This window comes from Uranotaenia lowii, chromosome 2 (assembly GCF_029784155.1).
Source record: "Uranotaenia lowii strain MFRU-FL chromosome 2, ASM2978415v1, whole genome shotgun sequence".
In the NCBI taxonomy this organism is placed as follows: Eukaryota; Metazoa; Arthropoda; class Insecta; order Diptera; family Culicidae; genus Uranotaenia; species Uranotaenia lowii.
Window position 1 is genome coordinate 378,700,800 of NC_073692.1, and position 25,475 is coordinate 378,726,274.

The 25,475-nt window shown below is 38.4% G+C and overlaps 1 protein-coding gene across 7 annotated transcripts in view; it reads right to left on the reverse strand.

Moving 5' to 3' along the window:
- Positions 1 to 23,320, reverse strand: part of LOC129743875 (uncharacterized) — a 107,153-nt gene extending 83,833 nt beyond the window's left edge. Inside the window, exons 1-2 of one of the 7 annotated variants that reach the window (XM_055736101.1) lie at positions 23,157 to 23,320; positions 22,297 to 22,481 (exon numbers count right to left, since the gene is read on the reverse strand). The gene's annotated coding sequence lies outside the window, so the exon portion shown is untranslated. Of the gene's footprint in view, positions 1 to 22,296; positions 22,495 to 22,547 lie in introns of all 7 variants that reach the window. The other 6 variants (XM_055736102.1, XM_055736103.1, XM_055736099.1 and 3 more) reach the window with 6 other exon arrangements.
- Positions 23,321 to 25,475: the final 2,155 nt, after the last annotated feature.

Below are 25,475 nucleotides of genomic sequence, written 5' to 3' on the forward strand. Positions count from 1 at the left end.
ATCTCGGAATATATTATTTTTGTTTCCCTGTAAAAATTGTTTGACGGGCTCCCCATTTTTGAACAGAATATTTCGTGTGAACAATGCTTGACATTGAGTTTCAGGATCTAGCAATTGCAACCCTCCTCTATCTTTATCTAAATATAATTGATTCCTTTCTACTCTGAATAGTTTATGATGACTCCAAATAAAATTACCAACTATCATTTTAAGCTCAGCTATATGCTTGTTAGTGGGTGGTAGGATTTGGGCAACATACCATACTTTAGACAAAAAAAAAGTATTTACTATGAAAACTTTTTCGATCAAATTAAGTCTACGTGAATAGTATAAGTGCATAGTTGATTTTACGTTCGCGATAATTGAATTAAAATTAGTTTCTATCATATTTTTCCAATCGCTGGCCATTGTTAATCCTAAAATTTTCAATGCATTTTTTTCGGTGATCAATTGAGGACCAAAACAACAGTTATTAAATCTTAAAAATCCTGATTTCCTAAAGTTAAGCTTAATCCCAGCATCACCAGCATATCTCTCGATAACTTCGAGTACTTTAGAAAATTCTTCATCATTTTTTACCACCATTGTCAAGTCATCTGCATATCCAAGAATTTTAACAATTTTATTATCGATTAAAATACCAACTAGATTCTCACTTAATTGTCTGATCATGGGTTCTATGTATAAAGAAAACAAAATCATTGAGAGCGGGCATCCTTGACGAACAGATCTACCTATTTTGAATGAGTTTGTAAGATAACCGTTAAATAACACGCGAGACGATGCATAACGATATAAGCTTTATACACATTGTACAATTTGTACAGGGAAACCCAATTTATTCATGATTTCCCATAACTTTGTATGTTGAACACAATCAAAAGCTTTTTCTAAATCAATGCTTAACAAAGCGAATTTGAATCTTTTGGATTGATTTGCTTTAATAATAAACGTTCTTAATATATCAAGATTATCGGTACATGAACCGCCAGGTTTACACGCCGTTTGCTCGTTGCCTATAATTTGTTGCATGCATGAGGAAAACCGATTAAAGTCTGCTTCATTTTATATTGGAACAAATTCTTTTGTTCATTGTGGCGCTCCTAGTGGACGGATTTGGAATTTTTTTTTCACCCACGTGTCGGGAAAATCATTACCTTTCACCATGTATTTATGTCATAACACCAAACGATAGCATTTTGTAAACAACCGCCATGGAAGCCGAACGGAGAGATCAAATTGTGCACAGTTTTCTTGAAAATCCATTGTTGTCGGCATCGAAGCTAGCTAAACAGCTTAAAATGCCCAGAAATACCGTATGGCGTGTTATCAAGCAGTACAAGGAAACATTGACGACGGCTCGGAAGCCGCATTCGAAGCGTCGGAGTGGAACTGTCGACCGGAAACTGCGTGGGAAAGTCATCAAGGCCGTCAAGAGGAATCCCAATCTTTCAGACCGCGATTTGGCCAATAAGTTCCAGGCCGCTCACAGTACGGTGCGACGAATTCGTCTCCGGGAAGGAATAAGGTCATTCCGAGTCAGCAAACAGCCAAATCGGACGCTGAAGCAGAACAATGTGGCCAGAATCCGTGCTCGAAAGCTGTACGACCAAGTGCTGACCAAGTTCGACGGATGTATTCTGATGGACGATGAGACCTACGTGAAGGCGGACTTTGGGCAAATCCCAGGTCAAAAATTTTATTTGGCGACGGCTCGGGGGGATGTACCTGCAAAATTTAAGTTCGTGTTTGCGGATAAATTCGCCCGCAAGTACATGATTTGGCAGGGGATATGCAGTTGTGGACAGAAAACCAAAGTCTTTCTCACTGACAAGACAATGACATCAGAAGTCTACAAAAAAGAGTGCCTACAGAAACGGATACTGCCGTTTATTCGTGCTCACGACCGTCCAGTAATGTTTTGGCCGGACCTCGCAAGCTGCCATTACAGCAAAACGGTTATGGAATGGTACGCAACGAACGGGGTCAGCGTAATACCGAAGGACCTCAACCCCCCAAACTGCCCCCAGTTCCGGCCGATAGAGAAATACTGGGCAATCACGAAGCGGAGGCTTAAGGCAAAGGGAAAACTTGTTAGGAACATGACTCAAATGAAGAACTGGTGGAATCAAATCGCCAAAACGGTGAACGAAAAGGGTGTGCGCCGCCTAATGTGCCGTATTACGGGAAAAGTACGAGAATTTTTTCGAAACAGCAATGAATAATTTTTTTAATTTTTTTTATGAAAGAGTAAAGAAAATGCTACATTTGTATGAAAAACAAATTATGAATTCGTTTGTTTGTGTTCCAATATTAAATGAAGCAGACTTTAGCTAGGATCTTAGTGAAGATTTTGTAATCTGTGTTAAGTAAGGATATGGGACGATAGTTGTTTATGTCACTTTTGCATCCAGTTTTTGGTATTAATGTTATTATTCCGCTAGAAAAAGTTTCAAGAGGCACCAAGTGCCCTAAAAGTATTCCGTTATATAATTTTAAAAGGTCTGCCTTCATCACTTCAAAAAAGGTATTATAAAATTCGTAAGTGATCCCATCTGGTCCCGGTGCTTTTTTCTTCGTTGCATTTTTTAAAACTAACTTCAATTCTTCTTCACTAATTTCTTCCAATAATTGGAATCTACTATCTACCGAAAGATTTTTGTTTACACATTTCAAAGCTTCAAATGTGTTATTATGAGAATTACTTTCGTTAAACAAATTTTTATAATGATCGAAAATAAAAGTTTTAACTCTATCAGGTTCCTTAACAATTTCACCTGATATTTTAAGACCGTTCGATAGTTGTGGTTGCATCTTAGTTTTCAACATCCGCGACAAATGACATATTTTGACTTTTTCACCTTCAAGAATTGTCGGTGCATCATATCGTTTCATGTAACTAGATAAACGAGCTTCTTCAATTTTGATAAGATTTGATTTTACAATGGTCATCTGATCATTAACATCTCTGCCTAGTGCTAGCTGCTCATTGATATCATACATTTCTTTATTAAGAATGTCTTTCTGCTGCCTAGTTTGAAAATTGAATTCATAGGACTTGCGGTTGTAGAACTGAAAATTTCTATGATATTTAAGTCTACCTTTTAGCTGCTCATATACATCTCGAAATTGTTCCTTAACAGATTCATCATTCAAAATATGTGCATTTATTTTCCAATATCCTTTTCCTTGAATTGGTAATCTTGAAGATGGATCTACATTGTAACTCATAACTACTGCGTGATGATCCGAAAAAGCAATCGGCACTGTTTCTAATTTAACAACGGATCTTGTAAACAATTTATTCACATAAAAACGATCTAATCGTGAAGCAGAGTTTCCTCTATGAAATGTAAAAGCTTTTTTTCGGATATTAGGTAAATTATCTACATCATTTAAGCCCATAAGTCCCACGAGTGTCTTTAACGCACTAGAAAAATTATTCTCATTCAAGTTTTTATAATCACTTGCTTCAAGAACACAATTGAAATCGCCTGCAAATATCGTTGAAAAGGTGTTCGTTCTATTAAAATGCACTGCTGTTGATGAACTGAACAATTCATCTCTTTCTGTGCGATATTTGGAGCCAGAATGACCGTAAATATTCACAATATTTATTCCCTCCACTGATAAAGATGAAACCCTCCCATTTGGATCGAGCAATGGATTTTCAAAACTGATGGATTTTCTGATTAAAATAGCTGTTCCCTTATTATCGTGGCTGATATTAACAATAGCCATATGTGTAGGAATAAAACCAAAGTTTTCAAAGCTAACTTCCTGAAGCAATACTACGTCAATGTCGTTCTTTATGATGAAATCCTTCAGTAAAAGTTTCTTTGATTCAATCGAGATCGCATTAATATTAATTGTCGCTATTTTTCTTATTATGTTCATTTCATGCAGTTCAGAGTTCCTACAACTACAGTTAAATCAGGATCTACTTAAAAGGTTGCTCAGAAAAACACATCGACACCCTGTCGGGTGTGAGTAAACGTACTAATTTATATGTCAGGTGGAACAAAACGAGTGCTTGGGAGTTCTTATCCATAAAAAGTAATGAAGAAGATGAAACAAGAACCTACTTACTCTGTGAGCGACTCACATGAGTGGATTTCTCCTTGGGTGTTGTTGCAATCCTAGCTAGAGTATCTTTCTTCGCTCTACGCGTACGCCTGGAAGTCTGTTGCGTGAAACCGTCTTCATCCGTAGCTGTTTCCGAAAGCGGAGATCGATGCCGTTTAACAGCGCTCTGTGTTTTGGCCTCTTCACACTCCATTCTCTCTTGTTCAGCGAATTCGCAGAGAGACTTGGTGAACCTGCTCTCCTCATCTCCCACATCAGTCTGCCGATCGATCGCTTGTTTTGATGATGTCAGGGTAGTCATCTTCAGCTGCAGCTCCGGTGGCGTGCGCACGGGTACCAGGTTTTGAACAACTCCTGAGTAGCTTCTAACAGCTTGCGTATCAACCCTGCTAGCAGAGCTAACAGGGAGAGCCGAGCGCGTTCCATCGAGTTGGTGACTGTTTCCTCCTGAGTTCCCGTTTTTATTTTGCGGCAATTAGCTTTGAGGTGACCCTCCTTCTTACAAAGGAAGCATTTCTGCTTGATTCCTTCATAATAAATACGTGCTCTCCGATTCAAAAAGAACAGAGAACTTGGAATCTCCTTCTTAATCTCAACATATACTCCTCTAACTCCAGTGTATAGGTCGAGTTCCAGTTCTGCGGGGAATTTCTCCTTCACCATCCTCTTAATACAACCATACTTGCCCAGCACGGCGGCAATGTTTGCGTCCGTAACTTCAGGGGGCAGATCAAAGATACGAACATATCTTGTGTTACTGCCTGCAACAGCCATTGTAACCTGCACCGTTTTCTCATTGGAGTAAGAAAACAAAATCGTTTCCGCGTTCTGGGCTACTGCATCTTTCATTGCCTCGTTGGTCTTAAATTTTATAAAAATTGACCTTTCCTCGGCAACTTTATAGGAAGTCTCCATCGAAGACTTGTCCGCGTCGAGACCCTTTATAAATCTGGCCATTTCGACCAACGATAGACTGGGAGCACCATCCGGAAATCTGAAGGCTATAGTGTTATTTATTAGTTCATCTGTCATTGTAAATCACTGTACACAGCACTGCTTCAAAAATTAGGGTGAGAACTTGAGTAGCTTTAGATCTAAACACATCCGTACACAACGAAGTCTGATCGTCAACTGTGTTCGCCGTCGGCTACCTGATTTTTGCACTGACATTTTTGGAGGTTAAATTTACCGTTCAGGTCTCGGAATTTTTGAAGTTTAATTTTCTCAATTTTGGTCTCGACTCCCTTGTTCGAAGCTTACTCTTGCGCCTCGACGCCTTTCCTGAGGCCTTACGTTACTCAGTGATTCCAGCCTGACGATCTCCAGTCGGCTTTCCGGGCCAACGACCTTTTGTGGTACCGGCTCGATGACCTTTCGTGGTACCCCGCTCCAAAGTTCTTCAGTTGCTCCTGATTTGACGACCACCACCTGGTTCCTGACTTGACGACGTTCAATGATACTGGCAAGCTAAACTTCCATGGCTTTCGGCACGACGACCCTACAACTGCTTCGTTTTCTCAGTCCAGCGACATTTCATGGCACGCATCGGTCCGACGTCCTCCCAGTGGTTCCGACTTGACGCTCTTATTTTAGCCCGACACCTCACCAAGGTACGATGACCTTCCGCTGGCTTCAGACTCGCCGACCTTTCAAGAATCCGACCAAACGATCTTCCATGGCACCTGTCCGACGACCCCCGTGTTTTCTGGCTTGTCGACCTCCACCTGACTTTCCGGTTCGACGACCTTCCAGTTGGCTCCTGGTCCGACAACCTTCCACGGTCCTTGGCTTTCCGATCTTCCAGTGGTCTCGACTCAACGACCTCCTTATGGCTCTGCATCGACGACCTTCCAGTGACTTTGGTTCCTGTCTCGATGACCTCCCAATGGTTTCTGGTTCGTTGTCCCCCCGGATTTCGGCTCGTGGTCCTCTTTTCGGCCCTGACTCTTCTTGCCACTATTGATTCCTAGCGATTCTTTCTTTCTTCCTTTCCAGTAGTGCTGTGCCCCAAGGTTTGTGTATAAAAGAGGTGTTACCGTATGCCAAATTCTCAATTCAGCCATCTCGGCCATTTTGGTTTTGCTACTGCGGAACTCATGGAGTTTGTTTACCAACAAACCACTGATCAGCTGAGCAAATATTCTTAGAAGGCGAACACAAAATTATTGCGATACCGAAAATGTCATGCCAATTCTCTTATTATGTTTTGAATTGAACCAAAATTTTAGGGTAGTTTTATACACATATTTACTTCAAAAATCAAAATAAAAGTTAATCGATGGAGCCGGGTTTATGTCCTTTGAAACAAAATGGGCAGAATTGCCCTCACATCACTCCAGGACACTTTTAGAATGTGACATGATGATCTGGCCAAAATAGCGAAGCTTCGTCGTGCTGCTGCAGGAACGGCAGAAGGCGCTTCGCGAGGCACTCAGAATTGTAGATCTCGCCATTTACTGTGTCCCTTGTCACAAAAGGAGGCGAACTTCAACATTTTCTTTTTTTAAATTTGTCGTTCACATCGAACTTGCTCTTGCCGGTGAAAAACTCCAACCCCGGAATTTGCTTAAATTTGGCTTTTATATACGTTTCTTCATCCATCCCACAGCAGCCATATTGTGTAAGCATCTTCTCGTGAAGCTTCCGTGCCCGATTTTAGCCGCTCATCGTGGTTTGGGAAGTTCTGTGCCTTGTATGTATGTATGTATGTATGTATGTATGTATGTATGTATGTATGTATGTATGTATGTGCTCTCTTTGTTGCATTCTGGACGTAGCGTAAACGCACTGTTTCTTCTAAACATTGGAATACTTAATTTGACTTTTCTATATTAAAGAATCACCATAGTTACATTTACTTGTTGTTTACACATGATAAACAAACATCATGCGTGTGTTGCTATTCGTCTAATGGATTGCTTCGATGAGACGAATCTCAACAATTTTGTTCGGTGATGTTTTTGATAAAATATTCGCTTGTTTAACTTTTCAGTCTACTTTTATTCGACTATCCTCAGAAAAAAAAAGAATTTTATCTCCCGCTAGGGTCGTCTCTCTGCTTTGTGTAAGTGCTTTTTTTAGTATGGCCGAATAAAAGTAAACGGAAAAGTAAACCTTGCTAATTTATTATCAAAAACATAACCAAAAAAAATCAACAACAGATACCCATTTGACAAGTAAGTACCTATTGCAACCGATGCTCTTAAGGCCGATTTGCTCATATTTTTGGTATAATAGTCTCCGTGGAAACATTTTCATTTGCTACAGCCACAGCACACTTCACATTTTGCCTTCGTTGTTATAATCAGCTGATATTTGTGTCAATTTTTATACTGTTTCTTACTGCTGAAAAACATACAACGCCCTTACGAGTATTCGTCAACTTGCACTAAAATATTTTGTAGCTTTTGAATATTTAGTCGATAGTAGATGAAACAAGATTTAACTTTGAAGTAGATTCTACAATCCTTGAAATTAGCCTAACCAATGACTCCTACGAGGTTACTTTTGAAATAAAAACAGCTATAGGATATCTATACATGTAAAATGAATGTCTGTCTGTCTGTTTCCTATAGACTCGGAAACTACTGAGCCAATCATTGTAAAAATTGGTATATAAGGGTTTTTGGGGCCGGAGATGGTTCCTAAAATGCTGTCAAACGGCTCTGACTTAAAGGAAGGGGTCTCCCATACAAAATTAATAAAAAAATATGACATTATTCTAACAATTTTCAAAAACAACTGAAACGATCAACGTGAAACTTGGTGTGTAGCCGTTTTCAAGACTGGGAATGGTTTTTAAAATACTTTTAAACCATTCTGAATCCAAAAAGGGGGGCTCCTATACAAAATTAACAAAAAAATTGACACAATTTGAACAATTTTCGTAAACAACTAAACATATCAACGTGAAATTTTATATGTAACCATTTCCAAGATCGGGAATAGTTTCTATAATACTTTTAAACCCCTTCCAATCCAAAGAAGGGGGTTCCCATACAAAATTTTACAAAAATTTGACACAATTTGAATAATTTTCGTAAACTACTAAAACATAAACAATCAAGGAGAAATTTGATGTGTAGCCAATTTCTATACCGGGAATGGTTTCTGTAATACTTTAAAACCCCTCTAAATCCAAAGAAAATCCCTCTAAATCCCTTACAAAATTAACAATAATTTGACACAATTCAAACAATCATCGGAAACTACTGTACCGATCAACGTGAAATTTGGAGTGTAGCCCTTTCCGAATCCTCAAAAGGGGGGCTCCCATACATAATTACCAGGAAATGTACGTAACTCGAACAACTTTCGGAAACTTCTGAAACGATCAACGTGAAATTTGGTGTGTAGCCGTTTTTGAGACCGAAAATGGTTTTCATAATTGCTTCAAACCCCTCCAAATCTAAAAAGGAGGGAGCCCTCTCATACAAAATTAATTAAAAAAAATTGACAAAATTTTAACAATCCTCGAATGATTATTGTTTAAAATAGATAAACGTAAGCGTTTTGACTTAATGAGACGATCTATTGAATTGACAAACAGGTTTAAACCAAATTGGATGATATTTTGTATTGATAGACACTTAATATTTTAAGTAAAAAAGACCCTCACATACAATATTATTAACAAAAAACAATGTCTTAGTGTTTTAGTGTTTATTGGCTTAATGTTATTGTATTGTATGTAGATCCCTCCTATTTTGTATTACGGGTATTTTACAACCTTCAAACTATAAAGTTATATTTATACTCAAAACAAACTAGAAGCTCAGATGCTCAGATGAAAAGCAGTCAGCTTTAAACAATGTTAGAGTTAAATTTAAAAGGAAGTATATTTAACTTATAATAATTTTAACGCACCTTACTTTTTCCACGGGGAGCAAAGCACACCGGGTCTGCTAGTTTAAAATATCAATTGTAAGTATCTTGTGTAGAAATCTTTCTAATGTTTAAATTTCTTGACAATATTATTGGATATATTCTAAAATATTTATTAATTTTAAATAGCTGGGAATTTTTTTAAGGTTAGTTTTATCGTCAGTTTCATAACAATAGTTACCACCCTTTCGTTATATAATGCCCACATTTATATATTTTGATTAATTTTTGGTAAAAACTATTCTAAATTGAACAAATTATAGCTAGTCGTTTATTGTAAAAATAATTTCATTTTCACAAAATGTGCTAATAAACTTTGACATACTTCATTGAACTAAACTGTTTTTGTTACATTTCTTAAATTTGAAATATTTAAATGAAATGAGGATGATGATGATGGTCCCACCTCTTCCCCTACAAAGGTTTGAGCTGGTCGAGTTATCTTTATGATAGTTTTAATATCCTATCAGAATCAGTATACCAATAAAACTAAAAAAAACGGGGCTTATTTATGTTTTGTGCTTGTAATGCACATTCAAAACTACTTTTTTTTAATCAATAGTATTATTTCGAGCGCGTGTCTCAAACATATGTAGTCTTTCTCTTCATTTTTAATTCTACTTTACACACGGCAGAATGCCACAAAAAATCAATAATAAAAGCAAATATCATCATCATCATTGAACGAAAACAATGATTTGCTTGTCTATTTACTATTATTATTGGCAATTGCGTCAAATATTGCATTCTTCCCTTATAACCTATTTTTACAAACCTACTCTTTTCGTGTGTGAAAAACAAAGTCTCTTGAGCTCAGCCAAAGTATGAGCACCTTTGATTTCTCGCGGTAATGAATTGAAGTCGCTTATTCCTTTATAGTATAACGAGTTTTGAGTTGCGCTGAGCATAAAAGTGGGTGTTCTTCTCACTTCCGAAGCATTTCTAGTGGATATCACTTCCTCTGATAATACGGTTACTTAAATACGATGGCAATAAATTATTTACTATTTTGTTAATGAACACCATTGTCAAATATTTAATTCTTTGTTTAAAAGATAACTGTTGAAGAGCGTCCAGCATGAAACGAGAGAAAGTATATCGACTACATTTCAAAATCAAACGCATTATTTTATTCTGTAACCGCTGCAATCGTTATTATTGGGTTTCATTAGCCAGAAAAAGAATTGACGAACAGAAATCAATGTGTGGCGAAATCATAGATTCATACAACTGAATTTTATTGGCAATCGTTCAATCATTCTCCATATTTTTTAGCTATTTTTTTTTTTTTTTTTTTTTTGATAACATTGTCGATGAGATTTTTAAACGTTAATTTATCATCAATCGTCACACCAAGATACTTAATTTCACTTGTGCGATCAATCGGTACTCCTTCAAGGTTGACATTGAAATTGGAAACATCGATTCGGACGAGATTATCAAATACTTTGTTTTACTCATATTCAATTTTAATTTTTTTAAACTTTAGCCATTTAACTAGATAATGTCAATCTTCATTTAGATGTGACTAAGCTCTAACCACGTCGCTTTCTGCAAGAAACAAAACAGTATCGTTGGCAAAAAGATTAATATCCCAAAATCGTAAAACCCGTTTTATGTCATTAATGTACATTATAAACAAAATGGGCCCCAGTACACTTTCTTGGGGCACCCCAATTCGAGATAGAATTATTAAAAGATTTGTTGTGGATTGTTGAAAAAAAAAATGCACAAAAACACATTTCTTCTAGTAATTTTACGGGAAGACTTTTTCTCACTCGTTTGTGGATTGTTAAGAATTGTCACCTGAGTTCTCAACCGGATGCGCTTAGCGCCAGTTCTTAGTAACCCTAACCTCAGCTCTAGTTTTTACTATACTAGGAAAATTCCTCAACGAAAAAAAAACTCTACTCTGACATTTCATTGAAATGTGATTGCATTCAAAGGCGCATTAAGAACGTTCGCTATCAGCAAGAAACAAGACAATTTTTCCGGTACCGTGATACGATTGGGTGGGAGACAGTCTCAGTGGCAGGAGGGAAACGAATGGGTTGATGCCTGGACGGAGAAGCAGCAGCAAAGGAAAAAGTCGTCAACAAATTGACACTCGCCCCCCAAAACATTTCCGCATTTGAAAACGAAAACGGTTTAACGTTTCGGAGTCGTCGTCGTAGTCGTTGTCGTCGATTGTTTGGACTGTTTCGGCTACGGTTACACGTAAACGACAATTCAATCTGGACTGAAATTGGACTCAACGGTTCGGTGTTTTGTTCCGAGATTCGAATTTGCTCGGGTGGGGAGGGGGACTTGGCCAATTGGTCAAACGAACGGCGAAGACGACGCCTCCCATTAGAACGCCACGCCGTGACCAATTAGTCTGAGACAAAACATTCATGACCAGCACTAAAGTGATGAATTTCTTCGTCGTTTGCCCTCAGCTATTATGAGTTAGGACGGGTCGAGTTCCACACGGCGAGATTCGACTTTGTTAGGAAGAAGCAGGAGCAAGTGTTTTTGGTCGATTTATGTGAAGCGTACGGTACTAAACATTCGTAGGTACATACATATGTATGTATGTCATCATGTGGTGGAGGCGCCTTATGGTTTAGAATGTCAACACAGCTTTGGCTGCGTATGGTTGAGCCAGGAAGGCGGACATCGTTCTAAACAACGATACCTTAGTTAAAGCTGAACTTGAATTTTTGTTTGTTTTTCTAAAGCGCCATAACATCATTTTATGTTAGCTCAAGTTTCAAATTATAAGTGTAGAATTAGATTTTAAAATTTATTTGATATGATCATTTTCTAAACAGGAGAAACGACTCTGATTCCGAATCTCTTCTCAAGTGTTGATTAAGAGATCCATCAGCATAGTGAAAAATGTGCGTACATTTTCTAGACCTGGGAATCGCGCCAAACGCGTTTAATGATTAATGGCAATGGTATTGCCAGCTTGTTGAAATCACGCCTAATTTGCGAACGTGAGAACTGCTGCAGTTGAGACGAAAAAAGAACGACGACGTTTATTGATGGTAGTACACTGAAACTGTGCTGCATGTTGAGTTGAGTGAGGATTTTCGTGAATCAAAACGCAATTGATTGAATTTGTCACCGGACATGAGATACATGCACGCATTTATTTCTGTGAGATGTTTTTGAAAGATTAGACTCAAAGATGTAAGAAAGATGATAGCATGTTACTGTTCAAGATAGTCCAACTGTATCATATGCAATTAGATACGTGTGATTAATTAGTGTTGAATTACATCTTCGATTACGAGTTCGATCCTAAATTTCTGGATCCGTTATTAGTGTTTCGTTTAATATTATACATACGGAGATGCCATGTTTGTATAGAATTATCGAAAAAAGCGGATCTTATGCTGTTTCTGTGTTTGAAATTTTTATTTGAGGATTGAAAGCTTATTGTCACATTTTTTCCCGATAAATTATCAGGAATGCGAGGCCATTTTCTAACTTGTATTTTTTACAGTACTTGTACAGTTTTCCTTATAGTAGGTAAAAAAATAATACCACAGCTCAAAAAATTTAAACAAAATAATTGTTTGAGTTTTTTAACTTTGTTTGAAAAATTTCATAAAATGTGACTTGAAGATATTTTTTCATCACTTTAAAATGTATCTTACATGAAAAAATTATAACAAAAATATTAATTCCAATGTATAAATCATTAGAGTGTAATGTGAACTTCATAGTGAAATATTTTCAAAGCAGTGAAAAACTCTGAGCCTTTTTTAAGAAAAAGTTTTTTTAATGTTCATTATGGGTTCAATTGATCCCTACAGTTATAAAAGTATGTTCTTCTTCTGGATGGATCGTGATCATTGCTTATAACAAAATAGCTATTATTTATATAATATTTGGCTGGTAAATGGTGGATAATGTGCAACACGAGCAGTGATGGCAAATTTCGCCCGTCACGCTTGACCCGACTAGTTTTGTTTCATCAAACGACTGGCACTGTTCTCAATTGACGGAGCTTCACTACTCGCATGACGGATAAAGCACGACAACAGTCAACATTTTTCCATCATCGACTGGCGAAGCTCCTACACATGGTCAAAATTTCTCCTGAGAGTGACTGGCAAATTTCTTCACACTTCGAACGGCTGCTGACGGCAGGTACAACTAATTGAACGACTTGCTGGCAGAGAGCAACAATAGGCGATGGAAGCGCTGACGAATTTGGGTGATGGTTTTGCATTAGTGCAAGTGGGATGCAGCTATAATTTCACCCAACTTTTGACAGTTCTAAAGGCGTTTTTCTTAAGGAGAGAAAGAATAACTTTTCGCTTCCATCGCCCATAGCAATAAAAAACTGAAAACGAGCTTGCTGGCAGGAGCAACAATAATAATAAATGCTTTTCTTGTTCCTCTTCGGTCGTCTTCGGCTTGCTGGCAGGAGCAACAATAATAATAAATGCGTTTCTTTTTCGTCATCGGTCGCTTGAATGCGATTGCTTGACTAGGAAATTCTTTTAGCTTCAAATGACTGGGGAATGAATGACTGGCAAACGAAGTGACTGGTCGTTAAGGAACAGTCAATTGAGTTTGACGGACCAAGAGGCTTCACAGTCACAGCTTCACGCCTCATGACGATGACTTTTGCCAAGCATGAACACGAGACCCCATTGTGGTCATATCACCTCTTATTCACAACTCCTATCTCTACCTCCCCGTGGTGCCGGCTGGGATGCAAGTAACCTAAGCGGAGATCGGGTACCCATCCCCGGTGGATGTTTTGGTCGCATGCAGACTGAGAAGGGGGCCACACGCATCTGTTCTCCAGGTCAAGGGCGGCTCAAGCAGCGTCTGTCTCGCAGCGAGCGGCTGAATTTATGAAATGCAGCTCCCGCCAGCTAAGTCCAAGATGGCGAATTGGAACTTTGGCAACGACTTTTAGCATGAAAACACGGACTAGAATTAGAACTTGGAATGTTTTGACCCTTGCCCAGCCAGGTAAGCTGGCTCAACTTGCTAGAGAAGCTAGCCGCCTCAAGCTTGAAATTCTGGGACTGAGCGAAGTCCGTTGGCCTAACACTGGAGAACACAAGATACAGTCCGGGCAAGTACTGCTTTACTCTGGCATACGAGGAGAACACGCTACTCGGGAACGAGGAGTTGGTTTCTTATTAAGCCCGCAGGTCCATGCGGCCCTTATAAGATGGGAACCGATAAACGAAAGAATAATCGTAGCCAGATTTAGAACACGGGTTAGAAACCTTACAATGGTCCAGTGTTATGCGCCAACTGACGTTGCCGTTTTGCAGGATAAAGAGCAGTTTTACAGTCAACTGAACAGCGTGGCAGAGAAAATTCCGAAGGGTTTCAAATCCATTCAAATCCATTTTGGCGACTTCAACGCAAAGATTGGCTCCGACAATCAGGACCTTGAGCGCATCATGGGGCGCCATGGTCTAGGACACATGAGCGAAATCGGAGAGCTGTTTGTAGAACTTTGTGGCAACAACAACATGGTGATCGGTGGATCGCTCTTCCCCCACCGACCAGTACAAAAGGTCACTTGGGTATCCCGAGATGGCCGAACAGAAAATCAAATTGACCACATCTGCATCAGTCGAAAATGGAGAAGGAGCATTCTTGATGTCCGCAACAAACGAAGCGCAGACATTGCATCTGACCATCACCTCGTCCTTGGCGAGATACGACAGAGAGTTGCGCGTGTCCAACGGCGCGAGGAGAAAGTCGGGTGTCGATACGACGTCCGCCGGTTGGAGAATCCAGAGGTGAAAAGGGCATACGTTGAACAGCTAGAATCCCGAGCCTCGGATCTGCCGACAGACGGAACAGTCGAAGAACAGTGGTGTGGAAGAATGCCTGTATCACGACGAGCCATGGTACTATCGGTAAAGTTTGTGAAAGACGAAGTGAATGGATGTCGGATGAAACCTGGAGGAAGATCGATGATCGGAGAAAGACGAAAGTCGGAATTGAGCAGGCATGTACCGGGTCAGCCAAAGCAGCCGCCCGCTTACGATATGCGGAGCTGGAAAAGGCAGTTAAACGAGCTTGTAGACGAGACAAGAGAGCCTGGACAAACTCCCTAGCCGAACAGGGAGGAAGAGCCGTTGCCATTGAAGATATCCGATTATTATATGATTTCCCGCCGCCTTAGTGGTGTAAGGACTTATGCAAGAATGCCGCTGAAAGACCGAGCAGGTCAGCTGCTGACAGATCGAACAGATCAGCTCAAGCGTTGGACTGAGCATTTTGAACAACTCTTCCGAGTCACAAATAGCGATGGCCAAGAGAACCCGCAGCTCGAAGCGCCAACAGTAAGTCGCATTAATGGCGTCAACTCGGAAGCGCCCTCGCTGGCTGAAATAGAAGTGGCAATCAAGGACATGAAATCCAACAAAGCGCCTGGAATTGATTGCATTCCTGCTGAAATGCTGAAAGCTGACCCTACCTTGTCAGCACAAATGTTGCACCGTTTTTTTGCTGACATTTGGGATACTGCAACATTCCCGACCGACTGGATGTAGGGTATCCTTGTAACTGTCCCGAAAAAAGGAGACCTGACCGAATGCGGTAACTGGCGTGGCATAACTTTGATCTGTACAACTCTCAAAGTACTTTGCAAAGTGATCCTGAACAGGATCCAGGAGAAAATCGACACTACACTCCGACGGCAACAAGCTCCGGATTCCAAGCCGGACGATCATGTATGGACCACATCACAACGCTACAAATAATACTGGAACAAATCAACGAGTTCCAGGACTCTCTTCTACTGGTGTTCGTCGATTTCGAAAAGGCATTTGACCGACTGAACCACGAAAACATCTGGACTGCTCTAAGACGACGAGGGGTCCCAGAGAAACTAGTTCATCTCATCGAAGTACGAGTACGAGGCATTTTCGTGCAAAGTCTTACACGACGGTGTCTTGTCCGAACCAATCCCGGTAACTGCTGGAGTGAGACAAGGATGTATTTTGTCACCGCTACTTTTTCTCATCGTAATGGATGAGGTCTTGACTGTGTCAATTGACTGTAGACCAAACCGAGGATTGCCGTGGAATCCTTCAACAATGGAGCAACTGAACGACCTAGAACTGGCAGACGATATTGTTTTGCTCGCCCAAACACAACCAGATATGCAGAGCAAACTCGACGACCTCACCGAAAGCTCCAAGGCAGCAGGTCTCAAAATCAATGTCGGAAAGACCAAGTCGATGGAAATCAACACAGAAAATCGTTCCAATTTCGTGGTAGCTGGACAACCGGTTGAGATAGTGGAGTGCTTCTAGTACCTTGGTAGCCAGATTACGCCTGATGGTGGTACCAAGTCTGGCGAGTCTCCGAAACATCTGGCGCTCACGTCAGATCTCTCTACGAAATAAGATCTAAATCTTCAACTCAAACGTCAAATCCTTATTGTTGTACGGTGGGGAGAAACTTGGTGCAAATATGCGGTGACGACGCGAAAACTGCAAGTTTTTGTGAATCGCTGCCTGCGGAACATCATCCGCGCTTGGTGGCCTGGCAACTGGATCTCAAACGTTGAACTTCATCGCCGGTGTCATCAAAAGGCGCTAGAAATCGAGATTCGGGAACGTAAGTGGAGATGGATTGGGCAAACGCTGCGAAGAGATGAAAACGAGATTTGCAGAGAGGCGCTTGACTGGAATCCAGATGGGCATCGAAGATGAGGCAGGCCCAAAAGCTCGTGGCGGCGTAGTCTAGCCGCTGAAATCCGCACAGTTGACGAGAACCTTGGCTGGCAGCAAGAGAAGACGCTGGCTCCGGATCACCAGCAGTGGAGATCTTTTATCTCAGCCCTATGCGTCGGTCAATCGGCGCTGGACCCTTAGGTAGGTAGGTAGGTAGGTAGGAGTTTTAAGAAAATTTACCCGGATTTTGCCCTGATATATGGTCATCACTTTTGATTTTGGCAACCTTACCCATGACTAATTAAGGGCCTGTTCACTAATAACGTAAGTACATACGGGGGTGGGAGGGTATCACATTTGCTTACGATGTCTTACTAAGGGGTAGGGGGGGGTTTCCAAAAATCTTACGTAAGAAATATTACATTAAAAATTCATCACAGCCTCAGTTATACGAAACTACTCAGGTTTTATTTTACTCATTACCCATTTGTTGGTTAATTTTGATGTTATGTTATTTATCTTTTAATGTCTTTGAATTAACAAAAAATGCAGGTTCTATAAAATTTATAGAGAATCAATTCAAACGAAAATCTCTAAATCACATTATTGAAAATGATCGTCGCTTTTCGCTTTTCATCATAACAATCTTTTCAATTGAGAAATTTATAGATACAACAAGGAAAATGGCGCGTTGTGATACCATGATTTGAATCCATCATATTTCGAAAATGACTTTATTCAGAAAAAATCTTTACAAATCAGTATAAGGCGCTTTAAATAATGAATTTCTAGAAGGTTTTTTCAGTGATTGACACTATCAACTCTAAATTTTACAAAAGATTTAGGTAAGTTGACAATGTGATTACGGTTAAACATTTTTGCCCCAATATTAGTAGTATAGAATGATATTTTTATAAAAAAATTTATGATTTTCAGGTAAAAAACATAACAATTTTTTATGGTACATTGTGCTAACCTGATCTCTCTTTTTGAAATCGGAATTTAGATTTTATATCGTTTCTTCGATTGTGGAAATTTATTGAAAATTATTGTTACCCCAAACATGTCTTGAATAATGTTTTCTTTAATCGTTTATGATATTACATCTGTTGTTTTTATAGATTGTGTTTTTCAAATACAGTTTTTTAATTTTGCTTAAAAAGTGCTCTGCTTTGAAGTATGTATGAGAGGACGAATGACCATGTTGGTTAAAATCCTCTATAAATAAACAAAATAGAATAGAATAGAATAGAAGTATGTATGTCACATTTTTAATATTTTCAAGCTATTTTTGAAAAAAAAACGTGTCAATTTCACTGACACTAATGCCATAATGCTGGTAAAGTGTCAAAAATAAAACCTAAAAAAAGTGTCGATTTCTCAAAGAATAAAAAACATAAGACCTTACTAGGGGGGAGGGGTGATTTTGAAAAATCTTACTTTGTCTTACAAGGGGGGGGGGGGGTTGAAAATTTCCTAAATCGTGCTTACGTAATTAGTCAACGGCCCCTTAAGGGTAAATTTTGAAAAACCATTTTTTGTTGAAATTTTTGTTTGTTGATTTCGCAAATTTTCAAAGAAATCTCAACATATTCAAGCTTTTAAAAGTGTAGTTCCAATTTTTTTGATAAATTATGACCATCAATCGAATAAAGTTTATTTTGAAAGCACATTAACAGTACAACTGGCTTTTTTTTTAAACAGTGCAGTTAAAGGAGATGGTTTCCTTTTTAACGCAGCAATGTCTAACTTATTATTTAAAGCTACAAAAAACACCGTGTCGCACGTGAAGATGATTGTTTTGTGTTTACATGGCGAATTGAGCATTATCCCTGGAGTGTTATACTACCCTTTCCTTCCCATGGTAGCACAGGTGATCCACAACTTTGAACAGCTCGCATTTGAACTGGGCGCTTTGGATCAACACCATTTTCTCACCGAATGTGTGGATATGAGATGAAGAAACATCGCACGAAATTTGAAGAAAATCGGTTCGCTAGGTTTTGCTTGGCAGATCAAAAGCTGCAAAAAAGTCGGATTTTTTTCGTATTTAAATCAAGTCGTCATTTGTTGTGCAATAACTTGACAAGTTTTTATAATTTCCTTTAAATAAAATTACTGATGTGTAGAAGGTTGCTTATGCAAGCAGAATCAAATGATGGTTTACTTAGATTTCAACTAAAACATATAAATTTTTGAGTAAGTAAAGTGGATCACTGGTGATACACTGGGAACAAAACGTACTTTTTTTCTTGTGAAGCTTCTTATCAATACTCCAGAAAATCATTTCGTTAACAAAAAAATTCGCTTCAGGATAGTTATTTCATCTGCTGAAATGACCACATGTCTCGAAATATTCGTAAAAGTTCGTGATTTTCTCGAAAAACGACATGTTTTGTTTTCCTTGCGCAAAGTGTCATGCGGCCAATTGTTCAAGGCAAAAATGAAAATTTCAAATATTTCAATAAATAGACTTTCGAGGGATGCGTATACGAAAGAAGTTTTTTAACAAATAGGATCGTTTTAGTTGGTGATCAATGAAGTGATGAAATTTCATGTTTTTTGGCAATTATTTCCTGTTTTTCATTTGCACCCTATGTGTTGTTATCTTCCCAATGGAGCACATATGATCCACCTCAAAACCCAAATTTTTCAAATGGATCATTAAAGTAGGCTCAAATTATGCATCTTTGGTTCTAGAACTTTAGCTGTAAATAAATATTTCTATTTTTAAAACGTGAAAAACCTCGTGGGAAGGAAAGGGTTAAGAGCTAGAGAGCTGAAATTTGGCATGGATACTCATCAGGACCACGAATGATGAAAAATGTTTTCAGATTTTTGGATGACCCCTTCGAAAGGGTGTCGTCCATACAAGACAAATATTGTTTTCGCGATATTGACGTTATTTTACGTCGGATTGTGACAAAAACTTGAACATAGGAGTTTTGAGAAATGAGGAATTGATTTCAGGTATTGAATTTTGTGTCAGTGGTTGGCAAAAGGTATCGTCCATATGAACTGTTCAGTATTTTTACTATATTGACGTTATTATGCATTGGATTGATATGAAAATATGCACATGAGTGTTTTGAAGGACGAGCAATCGATTCCAGGTATTAAATTCAGGGTCAGAGGTCGGCCAAAGGGGTCGTCCATATAAACTTTTTAATGTGTTTACTATATTGGTGTTATTATTCATTGGATTGAGATGAAAATTTGCAGACGGGAATTTTAAGGAACGGACAATAGATTCCAGTCTGCAAATTTTGTAGAAGGGGTCGGCAAAAGGAGTCGTCCATATCAACTGTTCAATGTTTTTGCGATATTGGCGTTATTATGTATTTGTTTTTGATGAAAATTTGCATAAGAGTATTTTGAGGAACGATCAATCGATTCCAGGTTTCAAATTCAGAGTCAAAGGTCAGCCAAAGGGGTCGTCCATATTAACACTGTTTTCGCGATATTAATGCTTAAATACATTGGATTAAGATGAAAACTTGGTACGCGGAAGTTCCAAGGAACGAGTAATTGATTTCAGGAGTCAAATTTTCATTCAGAGGTCAGCGAAAGGGGTCGTCCATAAAAACTGTTCAATGTTTTTACGGTATTGACGTTATTATGCATTGGATAGAGATTTAAATTTCCACATAAAAGTTTTGAGGGATGCTCAATTGTTTCAGATTTCAAATCTGTAATCAGGGGTCGCCCATATTATCTGTTCACTGTTTTTGCTATATTGGGAGTTATTCTGCGAGTCGAATGACGTGACTCATAAAATTTCATATCTTTATCCTGACTCCAGGAAATGTTTCAGAGAAGAAACCTTAGTATGAATGAGCTACAAAAATCGATCACAGGGCATTTGAGCTGAACCTTCTAGCCTAATGTTGCCAGATTGCCCGGTTTTATCCGGGTTTGCCCGGATATTAAATACTAAATTTGAGAACAGTCCGGGCCGACCTGGTTGCCCGGATTATATTGAAAAATGCCTGGATTTTGCCTGGATTCATTCACTTTATTTGACAAATTAAACAAAAAATAATAACAAACACTTCGAAAACGAAATTTTTTGAGCAAGTGTTATATAAATAACCATGAAAGGTTTTTTGAAAGCCTACAAATCGGTTCAAAATCTGTCGATGATTTTTGATGAAAATAAAATTATTTTTCATTTTTATTTCTTGATTTTTGTTGAGGAATTTTTGAGTTTTGAGAAAGTTTGCCCGGATATTGCCCGGATTTTTGATCGTCAATTTGAAATCGAATGCACGGATTTTGCCAGGTTTTTATATATAAATTGCCCGGTTTGTCCGGCCCGGAATCGTGCTGAAAAAATTCTGGCAAACTTATTCTAGCCTAGAGTAGTTTCTGGAGTCGGCACAACGATGTGAAATTTTGCACATCTCGTCACGTGACTCTCAGAATAAGCCCCATTGTTTTGATTATACATCGGATTATAATGAAAATTTGCACATGGGAGTTTTACAGCACATCTTATTGATTTCACGTGTCAAATTTTGACACGGGATCAGTGAAAAGGTAAAATTTAAACACGAGAGTTTTGCAGGATGAGGTATCGATTCCTCAAACAAACTTTCTATTAGGCGACAGAAAAAGAGGTCGTCCACATTAACTGTTCAATCTTTTTGCAAGAATTGTTTTATTATGCATGAGATCCAGACGAAAATACATTCACGGTGTTTTACAAAACGGACAATTGATTTATGAATTAAAATTTTTAATCAGACGATAGAGAAGGGGTCGTTAATATTACCTTTAAAATATTTAAGACATAATTTCGTTGTTATGCATCCGAAAAAGACAAAAAAAATCGTACACGGGTGTTCTTTTCGACGGTCAATCAATTTCTTATTTAAAATTTCCGCTTGCATATTCTGTTTAGTATTTTGAGCATTTGGTGCAAATTCGTTCCAATTACAAACCAAATAAAAAATCATCAGCTTTAAAGTTAAATGCGAAACGAAGTTCGTACGAGATCAGCTAGTTTTTATATGATTGAAAGGTTTTTTTTAATGATTAATGGTGTACATACTTGAACAAATTAAAACAGTTTTTTTTCGAATTTCACATTTCATTCTTCGAGGCAATTTCAAACTCTGATTTGCGGTAAATTTGTTTTATAATTAAAGGGGTAATTGGAGAGAGATCATAGTAGTTTATAAATTTCAAAACTCATGATATTCTTCTTGTACATTGTTTGAACTGTTCTGTCTTGGAAATTGAAATTATAGTTCTTCATTTTGAATTTTGGGTTGAATCCCTGATCTTGTAACCAAAACTGAATTTCGGTTTCCTTTTGAAAATTTTCCCGGTTTTGGGTCTACATACCCGGTTTTTCCAGTGCAATTTTAAATTCCCTGTTTTCCAGGTTCTGTGGCCATCCTGTTTAACAATCCAGTCTTTCAAACTTTATTCATGAAGATTATCCAACACTGCTAAAAATGATACTTGTAGATTATAAAACAGCTGATGACGATTGTTCTCAGTTGCAATAGGTGTCCTGTATTTAAATCAGGCATATTTCAAATACGTAAAACGGTTCTAAACAAAACATTGTTTCCAATCCAAAATATGGGGATACTTTTTTATGATATTTCGAACAGGTACACCAGACAATCCGAAACTATTTACCAACCATAACGCTACGTACCATATGATCAGGTGCGTTCAACAGCTGCTGCATTGCTCACAAGGGAGAAGAAAAAAAAATAGTGCCCCAAAAGATAATCAACATTACTTCACACCGAATTCCTGTGTCACTTTAAACATTTTCCGATCCGCACCGGTAAATCTAATCACTTGATGCCTAGTTGTTTTTATTTTGGTGTTGTTTCACTGTAAGTTAGAACTAGATACTTAAACTTTTTGGGAATGTAGATTTTTTACTTTCTATGTAAGTACCTATCTTTTATGTGCGTTGATTGAAGAAGAAAAAAAAATAGACAAATGCAGTCACGATTTTAGTATATATGCGATTCACCCGGTATTCATCTATTTTAATTGCCTCCGAATCACACGACACGATGCATCACATTCTCACAAATGGCACTCTTCTTCAGACTCTCTTTCTTGCTATATCTCTTCCGAGTGGCATATACCTAATGCCGGTAGATTTTCCGGCGTTTTCCACCGGGCGCGTCTTTGGTTTTCGGTTTTGGTTTTCCCGTCGCGCTTCTTTCCGGTCTTCGGTGTTTTTTAACTTCTATTCGGCACCTAAAGCTATGCACCACTAGACGACATACGACGACGGCTCTACTCTACATACACCCAGGAGCATATGCCGTCGCGACGCAAGACGTCAAAGGTCAACTCGTCACATTCCCCCAAACATAGACCGGTATCTGGTAAATAACCTGATTGTTACAGCTGATTCATCACTATTAAATTTGTAGCACGGACCGGGAAGCTAAGGAAAAGCCAGGCCAGGAATTCCGATTCCCCCCAAAATCACTAGTCACACGTGTTCGGGGAGGGTTTTTTAACCCTTACTTCAAACTAATAAACACAAACCCCCAAACTCAAAACTTGACGAAGCCTCACGGCGGGCGGCGTGGCCAAAATCCTTGCGAACTTTTCCGTCGGTAGTTCCCGAGCCGGTTTCTGTTTTGCGGAAAACTAGTGTTCGAAACACTATTTTCAAAGGAGCTTGAAAGCGGATAACCCGTCTAACCGGCGCGACGTCCGAAGATAAACTGAACCTCTGTTTGGTAGAAAACAGCATAAAGTTATGCGCCTTTGCTAGGCGAAACATCAACCGGCGGCAGCAGCAGCATCGAAAACATTGCACGACCAGAAGCCGTGTGGTGAAACATAACCCTACAACGTCACGCGGTTGCATCGAATGTTGCGCTCTGCATGAACCTGCTACCAAGTCAACATTGGTTGTAGGAAGGAACATAGGCGAGCTGCATGTGGAAAACATGCATCTTTCTTCAAGGATTAAGCGATGCTACATCAAGACGATGCAGGTTGTAAGAGCATAACGTTTGTAGCATCGCTGAATGGTGGTTTGTTCGATAGTTTTCCACGCTTCACAATTTCCACACTTTTAAAAGTGAAACGGTCAACAAGCGAAGAAAAGGATTATTTTTTTCCTAGGATTTTCATTTATGAAAGGATAATCTGTTAATTTTAACTACATTGAAATTTTTTTGCACAAAATTCAAAAAATGTGTTCAGATAACTATGGATTCAAGTGCAACTTAAATTTTAAAATTTGGTCCACCCCACCCTGTGAGGATTGGGTTTGAGTTTTAAGTGCAGTTTTTGGAAAATATTTCAAATTAAAACCAAGTTTAAGTCATATAAGGGAGGATGGGGATAGTTGATCCCCTTTTTTATTTTCGGCATATCTTTTTGGGAAAATTTAGCTACTCGCCGGCTTTTGCATTTTCTGACAGCGTATAATTTCAAGTTAATATGCTCCTAAAGGTAGAACGATATATGAACTCATAGATAAGCTAGAGGCATTTTCGTGAGACTAAAAAAATTGTGATGTTTTTTTTCAAATTCCAGGAAACTGGATCCTTCACTAAAGGAGACTTGATCCCTTATTCAGGGTGCCCTGAGCCCTGACCCTAGGCAAAAATTTAGTAAAATCCAAAGATATAAATTCGTTGACTATTTGTTGCCATATTAGTTCTCATTTCACAGTTTGTAAGTATCAGACAAAGAGAATTATAAAAGTTTGTCTTCTACTCTAATGTCATTGCATACTTTAAGGTGCAATTCTTTGCTTTTAGATATATACAGCATTTTTAGTTCTTCTAAACAGATAATTACTCGATAATTATTATTTATTGGTCAGATATTAGTAACTTTATGATAACAAATGATCACGATCCATTCAGTTGAAAAATCCATCTTTTTGGACTCTTGGGATCAATTATACCCATATCATACATTTTGGAAAACTACTTCTTTAAAAAAAAAAATGAGAGTTTACTATTGCCTTCAAAATATGGCATTATGGAGTTCATGTTATACTCTAACAATTGACATATTGGAATAAATATTTTTATAGTAATTTTTTCAGGTGAGAAACATTTTGAAGTGTTAAGAAAATCTTCAAAACACATTTTGTAAGGTTTTTCAAATAAAGTTCAATAACTCGAAAATTAAAATTGTTAAAATTTGTTGAGGTAACAGCTTTGTTGTTTTGTTCTTTTTTTTTTGTTCTTCATTTTTATAGAACACTAGCTGATCCCATACGAACTCTGTTTTGCTTTAAACTTGGATTATGTCATGAACAGTTTGTATGAATACGCCAATTACCAAGCATTTTCCAGATGCACTTCCAAATTCATTGTTTAGTAATAATAGCGAAAAATTTGGACGATCACTTTTTCTGTCGTCTGCTACTAAATTTGAAATCAGGATTCAATCGAATGTGCCAAAAATCCCCGTGTATAAATTTTGACTCGATCGTTGCAGAACAACGCAATTATTGCCAAAAAGTTGAACTCTTTTCGGTGGCCTCTCATACAATCTTTGATATATGAAATCGATTGCCCTTCCCTCAAAACTCCCGTGTGCGAATTTTCAAAGCCATTCAATGCATAACAACGGCAATGTTACTAAAAGCAGTGAAAAAAAATCTATATGGACGAGCCCTTTTGTCGACCCCTGGCAAAACATTTGACATCTGAAATCGATTGTCCGTCCCTGAAAACTACCGAGAGCTAATTTTCAACCCAATCCGTTGTATGATAACAACGATATTGTAAAAATATTGGAAGGTTTATATGGACGACCCCCTTTGCCTACCCTTACACTGAATTCAATACGTGAAATCGATTGCCCGTTCCTCAAAACTCTCGTGTACCAATT